Below are 23,450 nucleotides of genomic sequence, written 5' to 3'. Positions count from 1 at the left end.
TATGTTAAGTTAATGAACTAAAATAAAGAATTTCAGTATTTGTTTGGAACAGTGTTTGTTTTTTTGTTTGAAAGCTCACACTAACATGATACATTAAATAGCTGAAGCAAAAATTGAGCACACATTGCACATTTTAATTTAATAAACCTACATTCCAGTTAATCTGGCTTTGCAATGTTATTTTATATACAGGATCAACGACGATAATCCAGCAATTAGTCAAGCCAAAACAATAAGACCCAAATAAAATGAAGTACCACTACTTGCGTGGATAATGCAGATTAGTTATGAAAACTAAAAGCTCCTTTTGGTGCTCACTTGAACGTCATACACTCAGGCATTGTGTTGAAAAAATGTCAGCGGATGGTGTGTTCATTATAATCATCAATATAACTTACTATCTTCCAACAGCTATAACATAATTTGAGTTGTTAGTGGGGTTTTTTTGTTTGTTTTTTTAATATGGAGTAAATTTTGTTTATAACTAATTATTCTGTCCCCTCATAATCTATTAGGTGGAAAACAATTACTGGTTATGTCACTGAGAGAAGAAAAGGTCATTGTTTATAAGCAAGGTGAATTATAAGTATTTTTGTTCACAAAAGCTGTTGATATAACCACATTATAGTAAATCAGAAAAATGTGATGTAGCACATAAATCTGTGAGACACGTTATTGTAAACTAATAAAAAGTTGAATTGTGACTATTAGAACTTTTGCACATTACTGATAGCTTTTCCATACAATCTCAGAGGGTTATGCCTTGCTTAAGAGCACATTTATTATATAGTAAGTGAGTTTTTCTTGCACAGATTTTTCCACTCAGCCAAGGAATGAGGAATGAAAAAATGGCTACGATTCCTTCATAACAGGATCTTAAGAAGCATATAAAAGAAATGTAAAACTTATTTGGAAAATACACTGGGCCTTTAACTTTATATCAGTGGCTGTTCAAATCACTGAGGTACTCACAAACTGGGACTCTACGTTAACGCAGCTTTTTATTTGCCCCTATATCAACATAGAGAGGAAACAGAGGCCTCCCTGAACTAATTTCACTCATGAACACTCAGTCATTTGTTGAGCACCACACAGCAGGCCCTGCTGTCTGAGGCCCAAGGATTAAGGCTCAATATTTGTAAACCTCAGTTGGCTTTAGTGCGGAAATGGGGAGTGGAGAAAAATGGGAAGCCTTGGCAAACCAAAGTGTGAAAAGCTATCAAATTGTCAGCCATGACAGAAACAGTTACACACACTGGCTTCTGGCTGACACAGAAACAATGCACTTAAATCTATGAAACACTATGGCCTTGTTTGCATGAATGTGAGTGGGTGTGAGTTTATAGGTTTTTGAGAAAAGAACAAATGTATGTTCTGTTTATGATACAACAAACTCTAACAGATACTCAAATCCACTCTCATAACTTCCTTATTTGGCTGATGTAGTGTGTCTCTTGTCTGTTTGTAATATTGTTTGAATAATTCGGTCTACCATTAAAGCCCTTTACATGAAGGCCAAGCCCCCTGACTTCTCCCATAGTCTTTAACCTTCCTCCTCAGTGGAATATACTCCCACAATGCACATTATCAGCCTCACAACAGGCCCATAAAGTTCTAAAAATCCCAGGGCCTTATTTCCAGCTGTGACACACAACCCAGACCTACTTAAGTCCTTTACTTTGACCTTTGTTTGAAAAGTCTCTTTCAGCCTGAGGCCTGAGCAATAAATTCATAGAGCTATGAAATTAATGTGCCAGAAAGTCCATCTAGTCTTTCATTAATCGCAACCAGAGAAAGACAGACAGGTTACTGAGTCATGTTTTATTTTACTTTTTTTAAACGTTTTCTTTTGTAATGGGGCAGATTGTGTAATGATTGCACCCGATATTAACAGTGTTCCGCCTATCAACATCCTCTCTGTTGTGAAATGGAGAAGGTAGCACAGGGGTTAAAGCACATCTAACACATCTGTGTTCAATGGGATCTGCACAGCCTAAACACTTTAACCTTCAGCACCTATAAAATGCACACACATGCACGGGCGCACATCCATAGATATACACGCACAAACACAGTCACACATGTAAACACATTGAAAAAGCTAATTACAACACTGCACTTTGCAGGTCTTTGTTGTCAGATACCATAATAGTTCACAGTACAACAGAGTCCACTTGTCCTCTGTGGTCAAATGTGCCTCTGCAGCCAGCTTTGATAAATAAACTGAGGCAAGGTTGACATGAAGAAAAGTAGGCAGATGCACTTGGTACCTGTGAAGGTGATGTGAAGTATATCCTGCAGGGTAATTGTACAGCCAGTGAACCATAGCGCTGTCAATGAGGCGTTGTGTCTGGGTGTGGGTATTAAACATCAGTAGTGTGGCCACTCTACGGGACGCTCAGCACAGTGCTTAATTACACACGTCGTGAGCGGCAAGCGCTCAAAGCAGGAAATGACAGCTCACTTCAAACGCAAAGGCGTAAAAGAGCATTCAATAAAAACAGACCTAAACTCTAAGCGGGTCCTAATGGCCTGTGGGTAATGGATCAGAGGCAAAGGGGGCTACACACAGGCCTGCAGGCATGAAAGTGGACTTCACTTGGACACAGTAATGAAATCACAGAAATTAGAGTTTCACTGAGAAAAACAAAAGAAAAACACAGATGATTGCTATTTGATAAAACTGAAAGTATGGAATGATTGCTAGCAGAAAATTACTTTAGTTTTTGTACATGAAAGACAAACCATAACGTGATAAATTACCAACAACACATTAAACTAGATCCTTCAGACAATCACTGGTGCCATTCTGTCATCCTTAGAACTGCAATTTCTAAACAATTTCGTGCACAAGTACAACCATATTCCTTTGGTGACTGAGCATGACTTTTTCCCCAGTTATGACTCATTAAACCACTGACAGTGACTGATTGAAAAGTTGATTGATAAAAAGTGAAGTCTTTCTGGAGTTAAAGCAACAAAGACATGTTAGGCTATTGTCCATTCCAAGGTCAGAAATAACAACATAAAGCCAGCCCCCCAATAACATTGCAGCCTTTGAGGAGGAGCTACTAACCAGACTACTCACACAGTGGGCAGAAGGATGATTTGTTTTCCATTTTTATGGCTGCTTCAGTGCTGACGGGAAGTTACAGTCAGACAATGGGTAAAACTAATTACAAGTTAGTTATATCTGCTCTTAAAATGTAAAAACCCATTCTGTAAATCTACGTATGTGCATTCCTGCGTGTAGGGGGGTGGGGTTGTGTATTTGAGTCACAAACCAGCTAGTACATCTCAAAAGTCAACAACCACATTCACTTTTACTATTATTAAAAGCTTGAACCAGATACGAACTCCAAATGATGGTTGGATGCTCTGAAAAGTGGCTGGTGGAGTAAAGTGCCTTAAATACAACATAGAATAATGCAGACACAATTAAAGGTACACTTAAATGAAGGTAAGTTTAAATGCTCAGGTTTAAAGAATGTAAAAGACATTATTTTAAAAAAACTGGAAACTGCAAATGAGAATAAAAAGCTTCAGGTTTGCTGCCTCTACAAAAAATATTGCACTGTGATGGAGACACAAAGATTTTTAACCTGAGCATTTCTGTCCAAAAGATAAAGTGTGTTCTATACTTCAATTCATTGGTTTATTGTGGTATTCATTTGAGGGCATGTGAGACAAAGATTTGAAGAGAGAGAGAGACAGAGAAAGAGAGAAAAGCATTTGTTTAAATCACTGTATGCAGTGGATAGAGTGGGTGTGGTGGGAGATCTGAGAAACACTTGACTGGGTGGCTGCGACCACACTGGTCTCCGTGATCTTTACAAGAGGCACATTTAGCCTTGGTCACCCATACCTAAGCACACACACACATACACACAAAAACTTTCAAACATATACACACACATATAGACACACATGCACATCAAGTCTCTCTTTCTGTGACACACACTGAGCTCTATCTCCCACTGCCTTCCTAAACACAATAGCCCTGCTGTGCTGACAACTCAACTGGAAGAGAGCTTAACCTTTGACCTCTGAGGTCAACTCATTAGCACTAACACTCCTCCCTGGGATGCAAATTGACCGACTTATGAATAATATGACAAACAGACTTTATGGATGATTGATAAGACACTGCCACTTTCACAACATTTCATGGAATCTTTAAAGTGGGCCTGTTATTTATTTATTTCTAATAAATTAATTTTTAATTTATAAATTGCAGTGAAAGAATAGCAGACTTTCAGTTATGATGTTACAATATTTGCAAAAAGATGTCCCTCAATAATCTGTACAGTGCTGTATGAGAGAAAATCATCATTTACAGAAACACAGAATAGAGCAATTTAATTACTGATGCTCAAAGTATAAAGTGCATTTGAAACTTTGGCCGTTGTTTGCACCTGTTAGAGATCAAACTGTATGAGAAGCAACAGTTGCTACTCATCCTGTAACTTCTTTTCCCTTTTCTGTTTCTTCAAACAAACCATAGGATAGAATAGGAAATGCAAATGCCTCATCATTAACGTATCATGTCCATCACATCATAGAATTATTACCTAAATATTGTCTTGTACTGATCCTGAGTATTTTAGAACAGGTGACAGCAGCTGGTGCTGAATTTTGCAGGTTGAGCTTAGTGCTTCTCATTAGGAAGAGAGTAGTTATAGAACCTCATAATTTGAAGAGCCTTAAGTGTGCAGATAATGTAAGGTCAATGTCGAGAGAGAGGAGGCAGGCAGCCCTAATGTTTAGCTGCATGTAATTGGACTGAGGTGTCGGAGGCAGGTGTGTAGCCATTGTTCACTTTGATGGGATTATTTGCACCTCTCAATGCTGAAAAAAACAGGTATCATCAGGAGGCAGTCATCTAAATTTACAATGGCTGGATTTAGGTTTTCCTCTCTTTCTCTCTCCATCCAGGTTCTGTAATTACAGCTGCTCTGTAATTAGGGGCAGAGCCTTCAGGACCAGGGTGACTACTGTCTACTTTAAAGGGTTTGGCAAAGTATAAGACTTCAGACTGGGGGATGAGGAGAAAGTACAACATTCCTGTTTGGCTCTTTTTTTTACTCATTCTCAGGGCTTTACAGTCTTGGCGATTCAATTCCCTTTCTCAAATGATTATAATGCATAATGTTGTATTGAACATTGTTAATGTGCACAGTGTCAAAGAATTTCAGATTAAGATAGAGTTTTGAGTGGATCATGTGTCATTGTTATGCTTTTAAAGCCTTTGTACCCTCTACCATTCTCATTTCACTATTGGATATTTAGGAGGTACTATATGACGAAAGGTAATATTAGCTGAAGACATGACTGTATAGTGCACGCACACACACACACACACACACACACACACACACTCACACTCACACACACGCACACAGAGCGTAGGATTAAGGACAGATTGCCTGGGTTATGTCTGAGTGAACTGCGAGTGTGCATGATAAATAGGTTTAGCGGTAAGGACTACTTTCTGTTGTTCCACCCACTTGTGGAGCCCTGTCAGTCTGAATGCCTGAGCCTTCCATGCAGACACTTATCACTCTACTTTAGGCAAAGATGACATTAATAGTAGGTTCTACACCCCTCATCATCCAATATACAGTACATGTTATAATCACACTATCACGATAAGTGCAGGGAAACATATTGAAGGTTACTTATTTTAACTCTAGTTTTATGTTGAAATTAGGACCTTTCCAACAGTCTCTGCAGGTTTTCAATTATGCCTGTGGACCAGCATACTTAAATTTACCTCTTTGATCAGTCAGTACCATTGGTATAACTGGATGTTGTACCATAACACGGCATATATGAAGTCAGTGACTTGAGGAGTGGCAGGATGACTAGTTTGAAAGCCCCCGCTTGTGTTCATAGATCTGAGGTTATGATGTCTAACCTTCATTCAATTCATGTTGGCTTGAAAGGGACAAAGACACCAACAGGACCCGGGGCTGTTACAAAAATGTGGGCCACATTAGTGTCAAGGGTGCAAGCCCCAATCCTGGTTAACCTTACACAAGCAGGGTCATACACAACACCAACATAGGCCACATCCAGCAGGGAAAAAGACAGGAGGCATCACACTACACATCTTTGTTGGTCCTTTAAAATCACATAAAAGATGGAGGTGCCTACTAAGCTGCCAGGAATGCACATCACAACTAATGGAAAGTTACCAAGGTAAAGAACAACAGCCTAAGGTCTCCAGAGAACCAATGAACTAAACATGGTCCTGGGGAAGGACTATTCTTAGGACATGCCTTATAAGCAATTTTAATAAGATTATAACTCATATTATCAACATATTAAACATTATGAGTGGTGTGATATATACTGTATCTTTATGTTGTTTACTTCATATACAGTAAAGTGACACTTTATGTGAAAGTGACAAAACGGTACATAAAGGAACAAATAACCAACATTTTGAAGTGAAATTAGATTAAAAAATTAAGCAGATGTTTTTCCAAAGGTTATAGGTTGAATGTACTCATAACTTAAAGATTGGAGGTTTAATAATAATTTTATTATTTTATTATTTATCTTTTATCATTATTAACTGTTTTATTCTAGAGGAGAGAAACATTAAAATGTCTGTGTATGATCTTTCAGAATGTACCTTGGCTTTAGGACTTACCAACCATTCCCTTCATATTTCCAATCAAGTCTAACTGCTCATGCTTAGCATAAAAAATCTGAGTTGAGAGAAACTTTGACATAACTATGGAGCTGTCAAATAGTGCAAAAAAAAAAAAAAAGTACCATTACTAATATTTTTGCCTCCAGAGATGCACAGCGGTAAATCATTTTTTAATGTTAACAATGATGTCAAGTTTATACTGGCATTATCAAATTAGTCCTAACATAAAGTACAGGGTTACGGTCTGTCTATATATTTCTTCAACCAACAAATGTAATTTTCAACTTCGATTCGTGCCAACAATGTGGCAGAAAAAGAAACATATGCTTAAGTCAGACGCATTTACTCCTGACCTTCCCTGCCAGGGTACTCTGCAGCTAAGCTGAAGGGATTTGCACCAGCTCAACATTTACACCATATGGATGCTTTATTACAGAGTAATGATGTCTCTCTCTGCCTCCCTTGCTTCTCTCTCTAACTAGAGATGATTTAAAAAACCAAACAGCCTTATGTGTAACCAGGTGATTATAGAGACTTAAGGGGGATTTAATAGTATTCTTCTGAGGAATGTAGAGGCATATTTTTGTTCACTTTATGTGAGCTGCTGTCAGATTCAGAGCGCCACACAAATGACTCCGTATAAATTTGCTCAATCAAATACAGTTTATTCAAAGTCATATTTGACAAATAGCTAATAACGTGCTAAAAATGCAACAAGTGAACAAATAAACATAAATATGAAAGCAACAAATCACAATAGTATGATAATGTATGAGGTCAATATAAAAATGTGAGGGTACATATATGCATTTCTTAACCAGTATATGTTATGTTATTAAATACTAAACAGAGACTTATGTTGAGATCATTACATATGGGCAAATGAAAATAACATGGCAATCCATTTCCTCACTAATTTCTTCAGCTTTAGCAATAGCAATAATTGGGTTTATATTGAAATGAGAGCTAGGCTGCTTATTGATTTTAGCTACCACATATTAGCAGTGAATAATCAATAAAGTGGATTTAGTGCTTATTAAACTGGAGTAAGCTGGGATGGCCTTTTTTCATTTGTCAGCCAATGACTGTTAATCTCATAACTGGTCATGGTAATGCATTGTTCCTAATAGGAGCATATTACTATTGACAATGGGTCAAATTATAGCAGTTACATTGATTAGTTTATGTAAATGTATATGTTTGTGCAAAAACAACCAGGGCTAACCGTCCTGCAGTTTTTGCCAAATCATAACCAATCAAACTAGGATATCCTATAAATCTGAAGTCATTTGTAAATCCCGAAAATAAATCTTGGTATTTTATACATTGTTTGGGTCCCTTTGGTGCCATTTTCTACCACTTAATGTCATGAAAAAAGGATCGAGTGTGAAATAAAATATTGTGGACATTTTCTGCAAAGAGAGAGCTGGTTACTGTGAGCAGCAGCTTGAAAAATCCAACCTGCAACGGAAAAAGGGGACTTCCAGAAGACAAGGCTTTAGGGCAAGGCTGTCAGGCCAAAGCCAAATTATAGCTGTTCTTTACTTTCTTTATCAGCCTCTTAGAATTTCAGTCTTGGGGAATTAATTGTAAGGGGTCTATTTGCAAATGAATGCGATTGCAGTTGTGAAAATATAACTGTGGGCCTAGTTTGGGACATTGGGACAAACAGCTCTGAGACAGAAGAGAGAGAGCATCTTAATTTATTAGCGATCTGCAACATTTTTCACCTAGAAGCCAAGGCAACTGGTCTGTCGAGACTGAAATGAAATTAGTGCTCTTCCTGAGCTGGAGAAACAAAAGCGTCTCCCAAAGCAAGTGAGGTCCCAGTCTGGCACAGTGAGGTCAGCAGGCTGAGGCCTATAGCCAACCCTAAACTGAGCCGTAGTGCTGTGTGCAAATCAACTGCTTTTCTCCAATTTCATTTCTCATGCGCAGCGTTTGTGCTCCTCTTTTCATGAATGTAGGACCCTATCGTTGGCCCTCCCCTCTGAAAGGACCTTCCCGGTGACGAAGGTGACCTGCCACTGAGAAAAAGGAGGACCTGCCATGAACTGAGTGTCAGCCATTAAATATGATTTCGCCCCTGAATGGCGGGCAAACACATTCAACCACTGAAACTCATTAAGCCCGCATAATCTCTCTTTTCTTAAGCATAACAATGATTTCAGCTGGGAAATGCAATGGTTTTGGGGAGCTGAGCCATTGATTTGAGTTGCATTCAAAGTAATAAATCAAGTCCAACTTCACATCCTGAGCCCATTTGCCTAATTCAGCGCCTCTCACCATACTGGTCAATTAGTTTAGAGTGAATATATTCAATACACAGAGCAATTCACAGACAAGGCATAATAAATCCCGTGGTTTGGAGAATGTCCAAAATAACCTTTTGCTGCTATTCTGCCCCTTTACAAACTCTACAGAGGAACCAAAAAAGCAACCATTACTAGTGAAAAGTAGCTGTTACAACCACACTTTGTGTCATTGTAAATCTGGTTAAAATTTGAAATATCTTCAAACCGTTTTAGATAAATCATATACTGTGAGATGCCATGCGGTTAACTTCCATGTTGTTATGGAAGTTGATCCTGCTTTAGCTCAAATGAGGCCACTGGCAATGAGACAGACGGAAGCTTGAAGGTGCCAACTCTTGTCTGACAAAGTGAGCTGCCTGTTTGATTCCTCTCAGTACACGCTCACTCCTGTCTTCTCCCTCTCACCCTAAGACACATGGGTCTAAAGGGCTGTATTTTTCTTAATTATTATTTTTATTTCTTCAAAGTTGCCATCCAATTTCTATTGACTTTGCTTCAAAGCATCCAGGGGGAAGTGAGTGACCCAGCCTGCTAAATTACAGCCGTGTGGACTGGGAGAGGTGGGAGCAGCTGTGAGGAGGGCTCTCAGTAGTCAGACCATTGTAATCTGCATTAACCACATTGCAAGAGAGTGCAAGGGGTCAAAGTATTTAAGTGCCTGCAGGGATGGGTGCTTGTGGATTACACGTTATCGCTCCAAGAGGTTGTAATAATTGTACAGTGCTGTTCTCTCACTACCTGTTGTTCACCTACGATGATTTACATTGTAGTGTTATTTTTAAAGCGGGCATTCATTGTTATTTGGGCTCTGAGAAGCAGAAAGGCTAGGACAAATTAGGGGTCTTTTACCAGCACAGATAACACAAAACAATCTATGAAACTGATGTGCAGGTGCTAAATCAAAAAACACATCTTTCTTTTATGAAATATATATATATTAATATTGTGTAATAATAAAAATGTTTTGATTTTCCACCCGAGTAAGAGGACATGTCAACAGGATCAATGTTTAAGTAAATTCTTCTTGGAAATGCTAACCAGATTAAGTGCATTTTCCTGGAAGGTGTGCTGGAATAGCTTTGGCAGAAGGTATATCCTAAGATGATCTGCTGTGCCTTCTTTGACAGAGCATTAGACAATGAGAGGAGCAGAAGTAACGCTCTTACTGACTGGCCCCTGGTCAAAGACAATTACAGCGGTTTAATTTTATCTGCACATTTCAATATATTTTTTCTTGTGAACGTCATTTATCAAACAGAAATGGAGTGAAAATAATTTCAAAGAATTAATGAATGAAAGTCTTGCTTTCCATTCAGACTATGAATTATTTATAGCTACATTTCAGAGTGATTGAAATTGCGAATTAATCCCATTAACCTCTCTGATGGCAAGAATAAAAAGCATATGTCTTAACGAATGTTTGCTGGGCTCAAATTTAGTGCTATTGAGAGCAGCTTTTCCCAGGCAAAGCCCAGTAGACAGATTGTATGCTGTGTCGCACGGAGCTTATATAGATCCTCGCAGTCTCTGTCTGAGACTGTGGAGGAATGACAGAAAGCTCAATGGAGGCGTCTGTCTCCCAGCCTGACACCCTGTCCGGTCCTCTCCCCGTATACCTCAGAGCCTGTGATGAATGCATGCAAGGCCCTCTCCCCCACATACATCTGACATTATTAACACAATATAAAATGTGATGGAGCGCTCTGCCACACTGCTGGGGCCCCACGACCCAGCACAGCCACGTCGTGATTTATTCCCACAACCATGAAAAAGTAAGCGTGCCATTAAAATCACAGGTGTTTGGAGGCCACACGACTCACTGGGCACGATCGATAATGTCACTCTTTTACATGGCTCATTTTGAGGCCGTCGCAGCATCATATGCCATTAGTGAGGCCTTGATCTATTGAGGAGCAAATCTCTGTCTGCCTCTAAAGCTATGGGCGTGCATAGATACCAGCTAACAAGGTGTATGCACATGCATGCACGCCTATTCCTCAACGCACACATGCATACACTCTCACAGTGCTTGTGTTTACAGTGTCTCCACTTGCACTCACACATAATTCAACAGAGCTAATGTAGGAGATAATGTACTGTAAATGGCAAGGGCTCTGATTGATACCTGCACTTAGAACAATTACTGGTGTAAAAACTTTGGGAAAAGACAAAAGTTTGCACTACTTACCATAGGGTTATCTACTGTGCCCGGGAAAGTGATTTGTTAGTGTTTGTTGAGCGTGTTCCCAAGGCTATAAAGTGTGACACTGGCAACAAATAAGGACTAATGTTCCAGTTTCAAATAAATACTTAGCACAACCTGTAAAAGAATGTGCTGTCTATGCCCTTTCGCAATCACACAGATTATCAACACATTATTTGATGCTATTCCTAAACACTGCATATCCATTAATCCAAAACAAATCATCACCTATAATTCATCACTGATATCAATAAATTCACATACATTTTATCATTCTGATTAGAAAGGACTCAAAATTTCCAGTATCATGTCAAACCAAAGTTTGTTCAACTATGTACTACAAATTATGAGGTGGAGTTTAGTGTTGTTTTTATTTTTGTAGATATATTGTAATGGTCACATTAAAAAAATTACATATATAACATTCAATAATTGCATGTTACTAATAATAGTCAAAGCCTGCTATATTGTATTTTCTACAGTTTATTAAATTCAAACAAAGACAAAATCTGTTAACTCCAAATTGTCAGGGGTCATCTTGGTGCAGACATAAACATGTTTTTATTTCCGTGCTAATTCAGATATATTCAGGAAAGGTATGCAAAACATTTCTGAAAAGGAAGGCCATTGTTTCTGCAGCAATTCCCTGATAAAATAAAACAGGAGATTATGGGAAAGCAAGGATGGAAGGGGGGGTGATCCTCCTAAACTTCCTTGTCGCTGAGAACGCATTCCGGATGACATTGTAGTCAAGTTAGAAAAACAAAACCTCTATTCGAAGCAACCTCAGTGGAAATGCAGACCAGTCTTTATCTGAAAGCAAAGCATTTGCATATGGCTATACAATGAACGGAAATATTCTTTTATTATTTTTACAAATTAAAAAAAAAAATGTTGATAATATGGAACCAGAAATATAAAAACCTCCAGAAAAACCTGTTTTTTTTGTTTTTCCTCACTCACCTCTCATTCTTACTTTCTCTGTTTTCTTTCTCTCTCTCTTTCTGAGTGCAACTGCCATGAAAATGAACTATTAATCTGTTTCCCAAAGGAATTCCTCATGCCACGCAGGCCTGACAGCCGCAATACGATGGTTGATGTGTGGTCAACAAACAATTTTCCTGGGCTTCACTGCCTTTCAAAGGCACTTTTTCATCCAGCCCTGATCATGTGAAAAATGTCGTTGTCAAAGGTTCTCTGCTTTTCTTCTCACACAAAGATGTCAGATGGAGAGAGTTAGAATTTCCAAACATGTTAATCCGCGTGAGCGTAAACTCAGCCCCTTCCTCCACAGTGCTTGAGAGTTCATTCAGCATGTTGGAAATTTCCTGTGCTTGAGTAACACAAGTGTGCCTTTGAGTTAGGATGCAATATGTCCTTAAACTGAAAGGATACAGGATTATGGAGTTATGCAATTCAATCCAACAATTAATGAGTGCACAATTTACTAACACCTGTTTCTCAACAACAAAATGACACCTGTTGTGTAAAAACTGGAAATTCTGAATCATTATGAAATGACTGCCAGTAAGTTGAGAACATGACATTGCAGAACTATTTTGTTTGATGCAGTTTTGTAAACAGTTGTCTTTGAAGAGACCAAAGGTGACTCAGACTTTATCTGTAGAGATGATATCACCCGAAAAATAAAGTGACTGTATTAAATGAGCTTCTGTGGATGAGCAGCTGTAAGATGAGGAAGGATTTATCAGAGAATGTAAACTGACTGAGGGGGTTGTTCTTCTGCTCTCTGCCACGCCTCCAATAACACCATCTCTTACCAGGTCGACGGGGGTAAAAGGTGGACCGCCTCATTACATCCACAGACTCCCCACCTCTTCCTGCCTGCAGTCCCAACACCCCTCAATTCACCCTTCATCCCTCTCTTCTCCTTCACTCCAGCCACTCATCACCGATCTTTCCTGTCATCACACACACGCATCCCCTGTCACACTGCCGTCTGATTGATGAGGCCACTTTTGATAATGGCATCAGGAACTTGGGTGTCTGCCTTGTCATTAGATACTATCAGAGCTGTCTTATTACACCGGAGGAAGACCCCAGGCAGACAGACGGGTTCCTCAGAGCATAGATGTGACCAAAGATAATGAAGCTCCGCAACAGTGTACTCTAATATACCTGGCTGAGTTAATCCATCCATCACATGTGCCAAAGTTCAGTGAGCTCCCACAGATCACATGAACTTCCTAAAGTCAAGGTGACGGTTGTACTTTTGTTGTGGGTGGGACGGAACTGAGATAATAGTTATAATAATATTTCACTTATTGTATTTATTTTGCTAAAGCATCAAACTACGCAGAGGGGTATTCTCATACACTGCAAAACCAATTACATGCTATATTGAAAGTATAAAAGAAATATGTGAGCCTGTTATTGTTGCATCATCTGCATGTGGGTGAACTTTTTAAGCTTTTAGTATATGTCTCCATCAACGCTGAAAAGAAATTATTCTCCCATGCTCCTCCAACTACTGTACATATGATGTGATGCAACAAGTCTGTATCAAATTAAATGCACAATTAGTTACAAATATCGTCTTTCTATCCTTCTAAAAATACCATTTGAATTCCACCTAAATCCACCACAAGAAACCCGCTGGCAACGAATGAATAATAATGGTTTGTGTTATCTGTAAGGTTTCTGTTAATTCAGGACAAAGGTGAGGTAATGATCAAAAGACAGCAAAGAGAGGGGCCCTGCAAGCCAGGATAAGAACCATACAACACTCACAAAGGCCTGGGCTTGCCAGTGGAAGAATAACTATGGTTTGAATTATGGATAGATCTGAATGGTGTCTCTTCTCTACAGATGGCTGCACACATGAGAATCCAAAGGCCTGTATAATTGTATTGCTAATAAGGAGTAAAGCCAATTAAGCATTTAAGTGTGCTGTAATCACTTGGATGGGAGAGATGAAGAGAGGACCATAGAGGAAATATAAAATCAGGCGAAAGGACAAATGAATGCCTCCCCCTATTTCTTTCCCACACTGACAACCATAATTAGACATAAACTGTGCGTATGCCACTGAAAACTCCTCATTTGGGGGGAGAAACCGTCATGTATTTTCACAGCCCTGATTCATTCATTTTGTCTTTTCCAAAATGAATGAATCACAACTGTGGTCGTCTGTATGACAAAAAGGGAAATGGGTGATAGCTAATGCTGCATAGCAACCATATAACAAAAAAAAAATAATCACGCCATGTGAAAATAATATGAAAGGAATGCATGAGAGATAAAGCTGATGAAACACTTTGTGTTTTGCTCTTTTCATAATCTTTGTAAACTCCCACTCTCTGACCCTCACCTGACTGAGTCATGTATGACAATACAAAAACTGATGTTTGCAGCTTTCCAGGAAGAGATTTTCAAAAAAACAAGTGTGTCAAGTCATTTTAAGTAATTTCAACATTTAAAATTTTCTTTGAAGTCTTACTGTGAATGTTTGTCCCGACATTCAAATACTAGTCCATTGTAGGCCCATTTTCTCTGCTATTCACTGTATTGCAGTGGTTTGATTGATGATTGTATTTACAATACTGGAACTTTTAAGGTAGTAACTGCATCTCAAATGTTAGTTAAGGGATGTCGGACTCATAAGTCTTGATCATAACTGTGATAGTAGAGAAAAAAACAAACAAAACAACTCTCTTAGTTCATCAGCAAATCTGAAACAAACCATACACCTTCATAATTAGGAAATACTGGCTTAAAGAAAACTTGAAAGATTGCATTTAGCTGAATAAAAGATTAGAAGCCATATGTAAATCCAGCTGTTTAAAAGAACTGAACTAAATGGATACATGTTTTCTGTTAAACAGTGAACATGGTGATTTATTCTGATTAATGATTCTGGATAATATCATAAAAAGGGGCTCTGCCTTCTGTTTTGTTGGAAATTTGTCTTCATAACATATTGTAGCCAACATAAAACACTAAAACCTGAAGTGCAATTTTGAAGTCATCAGGGAAAGTTTACCACAGTAACACTGATTCCTTTGTTTGATGCAAAGTTAATGAGTAACTTCCTTAACCTCTCATCTTATCCTGCAACTTGATTCTAAAATGCTTTTGTGCTTATGGCTCTGCATTATTCATCTTATCGTTCAATTATAACAATTTTGGTCTATTAGATGCGAATTTGCTATTAACCACATCCTAATGAATAGAGCAGTCCACTCCGCTTCCTCAAATAATTAACATAAAGCAACAGCTGAATTCAGGGACAATATATTGTTAGTTGTTGTTTTGTCTTAACAGCTAATGCTTCTTTATTTCATGAAATGAAGTATAGCACAACCACAGTAGAAAACCTATGTATGATATAGATATGGGCTACATAACAAATGTGAGAGGCTCTGATTGCATCTATGTGGTGAACATAAACTTACAAAGTAAAAAAAAAAAAGGGTTAAGGGTAACAGGGTTACCACCTACTGAACAACTGCTGCCCACGCAATGTCAAATGAAAGAATTTGCAACAACTCCTTATATATTCATTTTTTAAATATTTTTTGATTTGCCAGGTGACTCTAACATTCATAAAATGTAATCACATTGATAGAAAAAAGAGCAAAAACCAGACCATACTGAATCTGGAAAATTCACAGTTGAAACATGTGTTGACAATGCACAAATCAGGCAACTTTTGCAGATCGCTGAGCTCTAAAGAAAATTTTGTTTTGGAATTTGTCAACCGTGGGGTTTGCAGTGTGTGAGTCTGGGATCACAACTGGGTCATTATTAGCCTAGTCCTTTTCAGATTGTGCAATGCAAGATCTTTAATTAGACTCAGAAAAGAGCTACATGGAAGGAAAGTAAACCAATTTTGGAAAAAAAGAAGGTGTATGACAAAATTAAATGCACCATTCCATGCAGCATTAACTGTTGAGGGGGTTGGTGTAACCATGTACCAACAGTGCAGACGGGTCGTAAAATCCTCCAGACAAGCTGTCTGTCACAACATTTGTTTGCCAGATTACATTCCTTTCTGCCACTGAGAGTGGCAATAAAATGGGTGAAATTCTCCAAGCAGCATTGCTCTGGTGTCTCAAACTGCAATATGTCTGTAGTCAAATATGTTTAGAGGTGGGATTGTCAGCACAATGCTGTACGCTGAGTTCTTTTTTCCATGTTCTGGAACTTTTTAGACTTCAGCAGGCCAGGAGGACAAAAGACTGGGACGTCTATGAGGACTATCATCAATACATTTAAACAGGGGCATGCATTTCTCATAAAGTGGCTCCAAAAGCAGAGCGAGCCAATGGGCGAGGGCTGCTTGATCAACCCATAAAGGGAACCTCGGTTATGAACCAGAGAAAGAAAAAGAGGAAGAAAGAATTGGGCAAAGGGGAGAGAAAAAAAAAATTGAAAGAAAAGGTCATGAGTGGCAGTTGATTTGAGGAGTTTCTGCGACCCCACAAAGGGCCATGACATCATCAGGTATTGAAGTGAGAGAGAAGGAGAAGGGGTTCTTTAAAAAGCTGGCCGCTTACCGAGGCCGTAATTACATTTGCGCTAAACATGCCCAAGTGCTCCTGTGCTTTGGGGGGAATCATTTTCAGGGGTGGGGGTTGGAGGGCTGAATTAATCAGCTCTGTTTGCTGTGGGGACTCTTTATAACAAAAATCTTTCTCACCACAAGGTTATGTTCCAAAAACACTATGTACCCCGTGTCCCCTGCTCTGTGGAGTGAATTTCTCAAAAGTGCATGTATCTTTTGGACTTGCTGTTTTTGTCATTTGTGAGTGCAAAACCACCCAGAAAATTCAAACTGTCCTGATGTCAGGATTAACAAAAAAATGTTTTACCCACTCGAACACCACCCCTGCCAACCCCTCCAACTCTGAGCCTTTCCATAGCACTGGGAGCATATAAAGCCTTTGCAGTGCATGGTGGGTAGGCATGGCGTGAAGTGTACAAGGAAGGAATGCTATTAAGTAAGTTATGCACATAATGAATCTGAGCAATGCTTGGGAAAACTTCGGCAACATTTATTCCTCTTTCAGTTTAGCCTATTTCTCAGTCAAAAGAGCAGGCCAAGTGGTGAATACAGTAAATCACTCTTTAGTTCTGCCAGAGCTGTTTTCACCCAAGGCCAGTGCCCCCAAAGACTTCATCTATTTACAACCGCATGGTGAGTCCAATCTTGTGTCAGGATTTTAAATAGGCTCGAAATATACAATGCTTCCACTGTTAGTTGTGTCAATTTTAACATAGCAGAGACAAGTCAAAACAAAATTATCACGGTAAAATGGGGTTTAACTATGTTCTCAAATGTGATGTAATATAAATCACGTCAGTTTATACGGTTGTGGTGACTGTGGTGTGATGTGAGGGTGACAAATTCACCAGTCGTATGATATTTGCGGGCTCCGGGCTGTTCCTCACTGCTGCTGACACGCTACAGCCCAGCATGACGTGTCATCACTATACTGACAGACCCACAGAAGCTGCGGTGCAGCACACTCAGCCAGCAAATCCAATTAGCTTTCCCACGATGACACTGCTCTGCCGTTGGGATAACACACTGTAATATGATAAAATTATACACAAACACTTCTGTTTCAATCTGTGCCCTGTGAGACACCAGTGACAAGACTCATACAGCAACATGCTAATTCCAAGCTGACAGCTTATTCACAGCATTCAGTTTTATCCATCTTCTGCTAGATGACGGAGGATTCTTTTTTACACCATTGGATGCATATTTTTAAACACAGATGTGTGTTTACTTTAGGCTAACACATAATTTTCACACTAACACTAATGTACTGTATGCTAGTCTTGCAAAGCTGGCCCATTAATTTTTCTTGTTCACTGTGTATATAGTACCAGTCAAAATTTTGGACACACTTTCTCATTCAAATGAATAGGAAGGTGTTGTCCAAACTTTTGACTTTTTACATTTTTTAAAATAGAAAAATATGTTTGGAGAACCATCACACTTTAATTAAAACATTTTTGAAGCACCTGCTGAATCATTTTCTACTTTTACCTGAATTAATTTATTAATCTTAAATCTAAACAGGATAATTAAGTGATTTAACACACAATTTGGAGGTTGCAAGGTGGTGAGTTGTTGCTCACTTAAACTTGATAATGTGGCATGTGACCATGTAAACCTCTCCCCATAGTTTGCTGATTGGTCCAGCTTCCAACTGTTTGGCTGCGTCAAGGCCTCAGTGGGTGTTTTCCAGATGAATATCTTAAAGCAAAAGCAGCTATATACACAATTGTGACATTAAAATAAAATGGAATATATTGAACCTTTTGTTTCTTTCAGGACATTTGGTGTTATAAAAAAACATCAAAAATACACATGATCACACAACTCTTGCTTTTAGTATTTTATAACACCCATTATCTGCATTAACAATTAATGTTATGGTTTATGGATTCTGGTGCTGTAGACAGCTCATCAAGATGAATTACATGCGTTATGTCCTTAAAGTCACCATTTCGGGTAAGGAAAGGAAAAAATACAGTCTATTTTTGATGACTATACGTTAAATATTGTTGCTTTAAAACACTGTACGTTAATAATGAATGAAGATACAGCATATTGTATATATTTCCCAAAGATGTGCTTAAAATAATGTTTCCCTTTAAAGTATTTTTGAGTAGACAATGTCCCAAAAGACAAGCTAACATGTTCCCACACTGAACAGACTTCAGTTCAGCAGCCAGCAATGATTCCCTACTCAATGGATTGGATCTTTCTTGCCTCAAGCTCTTATCCATTTTCTCCTTGCCATGATCTATTTTATGGATGTTCCTCCATGATGGCCGCATGTTGCCATTGATGGTTTCCTTTCTTTATTTCTCCAAGGACTAAGAACACCTGTCTGCTTTAATCGCTAAGTCCTTCCCAGCAGGAATGCCATCACGGAATGGACACCGAGCTGCTATCTGACATTGATAGAAACAAGATAGTATAGATCGACATTTGGCAACAACAAAGAACCAGCAAAGAGATCAACAAGAGAATCAGTCTGTTCTTCTGATACTTGAGTTGTCTCTTCACAGTCACACAATGCTGCCATGTGACTCACTAATATCATATAGGAAAGAGACAAGAGTCTCAGCAGTGACTCACTATGTAAACATGAAACAAAGATGAGTGAAATCATACGTTCACGAGTCACCTCACTTATGTGAATGGTCATACTTGCATTCAGGATGACACACCCATAGGATTTTCCCAAAATATGAACCAGTCATCAACAGCGTATTGAAGCCAAAATAAATCAAGTCAAGTCACTTTTATTTTTTATTTATTTATCAAAAATAATAAACTAGAATTCAGGCAAAGGACCCTATCTTACAGTACGTTTTTTTATGTCCTGTACACTTGGCTTCACAGTGCTTGTATGTAATGTACCAAAATGCTCTATTAATTTTACAACACATGATAACTAGAAGCTCCTTGGTGTGAGAGTTTGTATGTACACCCAGAGACTACCCTACCACGCTGTTAAAGTGTTTAAGAATATGTCTTCTTTTTAAGAATATGTCTTCTTTTTCAATGTGCCTTGCTGGGTTTAAATTTGTTTCATTAACCTCCACACACAGCACAGTAATTCATTATTGTCAGAATGGAGAATTTCATTATCCTCTATCTGGCATGACATCATTTCAGGAAGTGACCACAATCATTCTAGGAATTTATTCCCAGTGGAAAACTATGTCCCTATTTGTTCCAGTGTGCAGTAGCCTTGGTAGCTATGAAATAATCTACCAGTAAGGTTAACAAACTTATTGCTGCCACTGGGGACAACTGAATCAACTGTTACCATTTGACTGAAGAAGAGCCAAATGCCCTAGACATCAGTAAGCTTCCCCTCAACGGAATTTTTTTCTGAATGCAAATAATGACTAAAGTTTGCTCAGTGATGAAGAGATCGTTTTATCAGTTTTTCATGGAAAACAATTTGTCCTTGAATGCACAATGTTTGTACCCATGGACTTTTATGAAAGGTCCCATTTACAATTTCACATGAAACCCCCCACCCCCAGCTCCCCTTAGTGAGAGATAAGGACAGGAGATTAATCAATATCCAACCCTACAGAAAACACAGACACAGGCACTCACACACACAAAGCTGGATATTGTCATAGTGGCCAGTTGTCATTACACTGGCCAAAACTTTTAACGCAATAAAATGAATGATTTAAACATACAATTGGATTTTCAAAAGTTTTATTCTATTCATATTTTATTACAAAACATCCTCAAAACATTCCAAAAATAATTGTATCAAAGTTCATGTGTTTCAGGGTAATGTCAACAGAATATAGTCTGTAGTGAATGTTGTTGCCAAAGGGGGCAGAGGTCTCCAACATACCCAACTATTCTTTTTCTTCTTAATTTTCATATTGAATAACAAAATGTAAATATGTATGCCTGCTTGGCCACTGATATTACTGTATGAAATCAAAAACAAGGAAAACAAATATTGCACTTAGCCTTGAGCTTGAGGCATTGGCATGGGCGTTGATTCCAGCAAAAGCCAGTGGAGGTAGGCTCCTTAGCAGCAATAAAAGGTGGGATTATCGCCCTGCTTGTAAAGACTGCCAACCTATTTGGGTAAAGTGTAAAAAGCGACAGGAACCACAGCTGATAGTTAAGTCAAGGCAGGTGTTTGGGAAAATTACAGCTGCTGCACACAGAATGGGTGATCTGTCAGGGGTTTTGTTAGGTACACTGTGCATCAGTTTGGTTTGCTTTACTCAGAATGACCCACTATATACAGTGTATTGGTTTAGCATATGGTTGTAATCTTAATACTGTAATACACAAGGTGATTCATTTAAACACATCGCTGTATATTTAGCTACACTAGCGGCATAACAATAGGGATGGCAATGTCGGAAGCACAGTCGCTCCTCCACTTTGGTTCACACTAAAATATCTCAACATTTATGTTTAACACTGTACATGGTCTCAGTAAATAAGTACGAAAAAAAAACAGTTATAGGATGGATTGATATGCGATTTTGTACTGACATTCATGGTGCCCAGGGGATGAAGCATACGGACTTTGATGATCCCTTGACTTTACCTCTAGTACTACCAGAGGATGAATCTTAATGACATTAATGATCCCCTGACTTTTCCATCTAGTGCTCCAGTGAAATATCACAATATTTACTATTGTAAAAACATATGTGATTTTTCACCTAGCGCCATCATCAGGTAAAAATTTAAATGTGTTGAATACTGAAAAACCAATGGCATTCCCATCAGTCTCAGCATTATTTTGCGTGTGTGCTAATTAGCAAATGCTAGCATGCTAGCACACTAAGCAAAATTCATGAACATGGTAAATATGGTATCTATCACCTACTAAACATTAGCATTTTAACATGATTATTGAGCGCATGTTAGCATACTGACATTAGCATTTAGCTCAAAGCATCACTGTGCCTACAGCCTCACGGTCGCTCGTGTGGCTGTAGTCTAAGTGTTACTTTACTATAAAGATGCCTGGTTGCCAGAAGGAAACAGGAAGACGTTGAACATATATGCCATCAACATACAGTATATCTTAACTATATTGACTATCTACAACATGATGCAAATACGGTGGAGTACAGTAGCATACTTCTCCTTGGCTGAAAAAACTAAATGCCAGACAGGAAACAGGCCAGTTCCACTGTGACAGTGGTTGCTGAGGTGCAGGGATAGAACCCCCTCAGAGTTCAAAGATGACAAGTTTCCCACAGAGAGACACCAAGAGACTCAATTCAACTTGTCTTTTTCAGTGTCTTTCAGACAAAATTCAGCTTGTTGTGAAATAAGATTGTGCTTCATTAGGATTTAAAAAGATTTGCATATCTTACAGCTCCTCTATTTTACATGGTCCGGATATTTGAGAGGCCTCCAATGGGATTATTCTCCAGCTGTGGGGCTCATATGCCTGAGCATGTTTGTCCAGCAAACAGGCTCCTGTGCTCACTGGCCAGTCACTCTCACCACTGGTCACTTCTGCCTCCAAATCTGCTTATAGATTTTCTTTGCTGTGTGGCCTGAGACAGGTCAGGAGGTCAGCCTCTTGCATGGCATTCTGGGAGTGATTGTTCTCCAAAGGCCTTGGGTGTGGAATCTATCATCATTAATGCACCAGCCTGCTCTTGTTAACCGGCTGCCCAAACATGATGGAGAAAGAATGGAGACCTTTTGAATTGGCTGCTTTTAAAAGGAGATCAAATTTGTCATTTCGTCTAATAATTGGGCCAAATCGGAAAAAGCCAAAGAGGTCACAAGGTCAGCATAAAATGCTAATTTGAGCCTACATTTGATAGCTGACATTTTGAAAATGAATTATTAGTATTATTGAGGGAGTATTAGAGTTAATCCAAAGACAGGCATGATACTTAAGTATAAGGCATAGAGTTCCATCATGTTATAGATAAATGTGTAATCTCTAAAAGAAGAACTGCCTGCCATATCACTATCCTTTGGGAAGACCACCAATGTGATGACCGTACGTTAAGCTAGCTTTATACTGGTTTGCGTGACAACAGCTGTGAATTCTCGCTTTGATGAATATGCTCAAATGTATGCATCCTCGGACATGTTTACTTAAAGATTGTGAACCTGGGTTAGATATTGCGACCCAGGACTAACATTAGTGTCCTCCATCACCCGGTCATGCACTTCTTTCAGCTTACTGCTATTAAAACTGTCCACATGATATAGGTGAGAGAAGCCAGCTGCTAATGTTAGCGTGAGGTCTTTCTTTTCTTGTGCACATGGCAGTCCTCCATCCATGGCCCAAAGCAAACGGTTCCCCCATTTTATCATTGTTTCAGTTTAACCTTTGACCCCACATTGGGAAACTAAATAATGAATTCCATATTTCCCTATGGTGGAAGGCAGGATTGGCTGTTAGTGACCATCAATCAAAGCCAGCAGAGCAGAATGGTCACATGACTGACCACTGAGTCACACAGTGTCCACTGCCTATAGAAAAAGATGGTGACGAGACATGCACACCCAAACTACCATGGTACAACAGTGCAAACCCAGGCCTAAAGGTCCATTCAGCTAAACTAATACTTAAGTCAGTAAACACATTTTTATCAGTTACACATGAATGTTTGCTCATAATGCAGAGATAGAACAAAAAAAGGAATCAAATATAACAAAAGGGACAGATTTAATCTAAGCAGCAGCCGCAGACGTGACGTTGCAGGCATGTGGACATCAAGTCTTTGAGATGGGGCAACTTTGCACATTGGT

This window comes from Thunnus thynnus, chromosome 1 (genome assembly GCF_963924715.1).
Source record: "Thunnus thynnus chromosome 1, fThuThy2.1, whole genome shotgun sequence".
Lineage (NCBI taxonomy): Eukaryota > Metazoa > Chordata > Actinopteri > Scombriformes > Scombridae > Thunnus > Thunnus thynnus.
The sequence above is the reverse complement of the archived record's forward strand: the minus strand, read 5'-3'. Positions refer to the sequence as shown.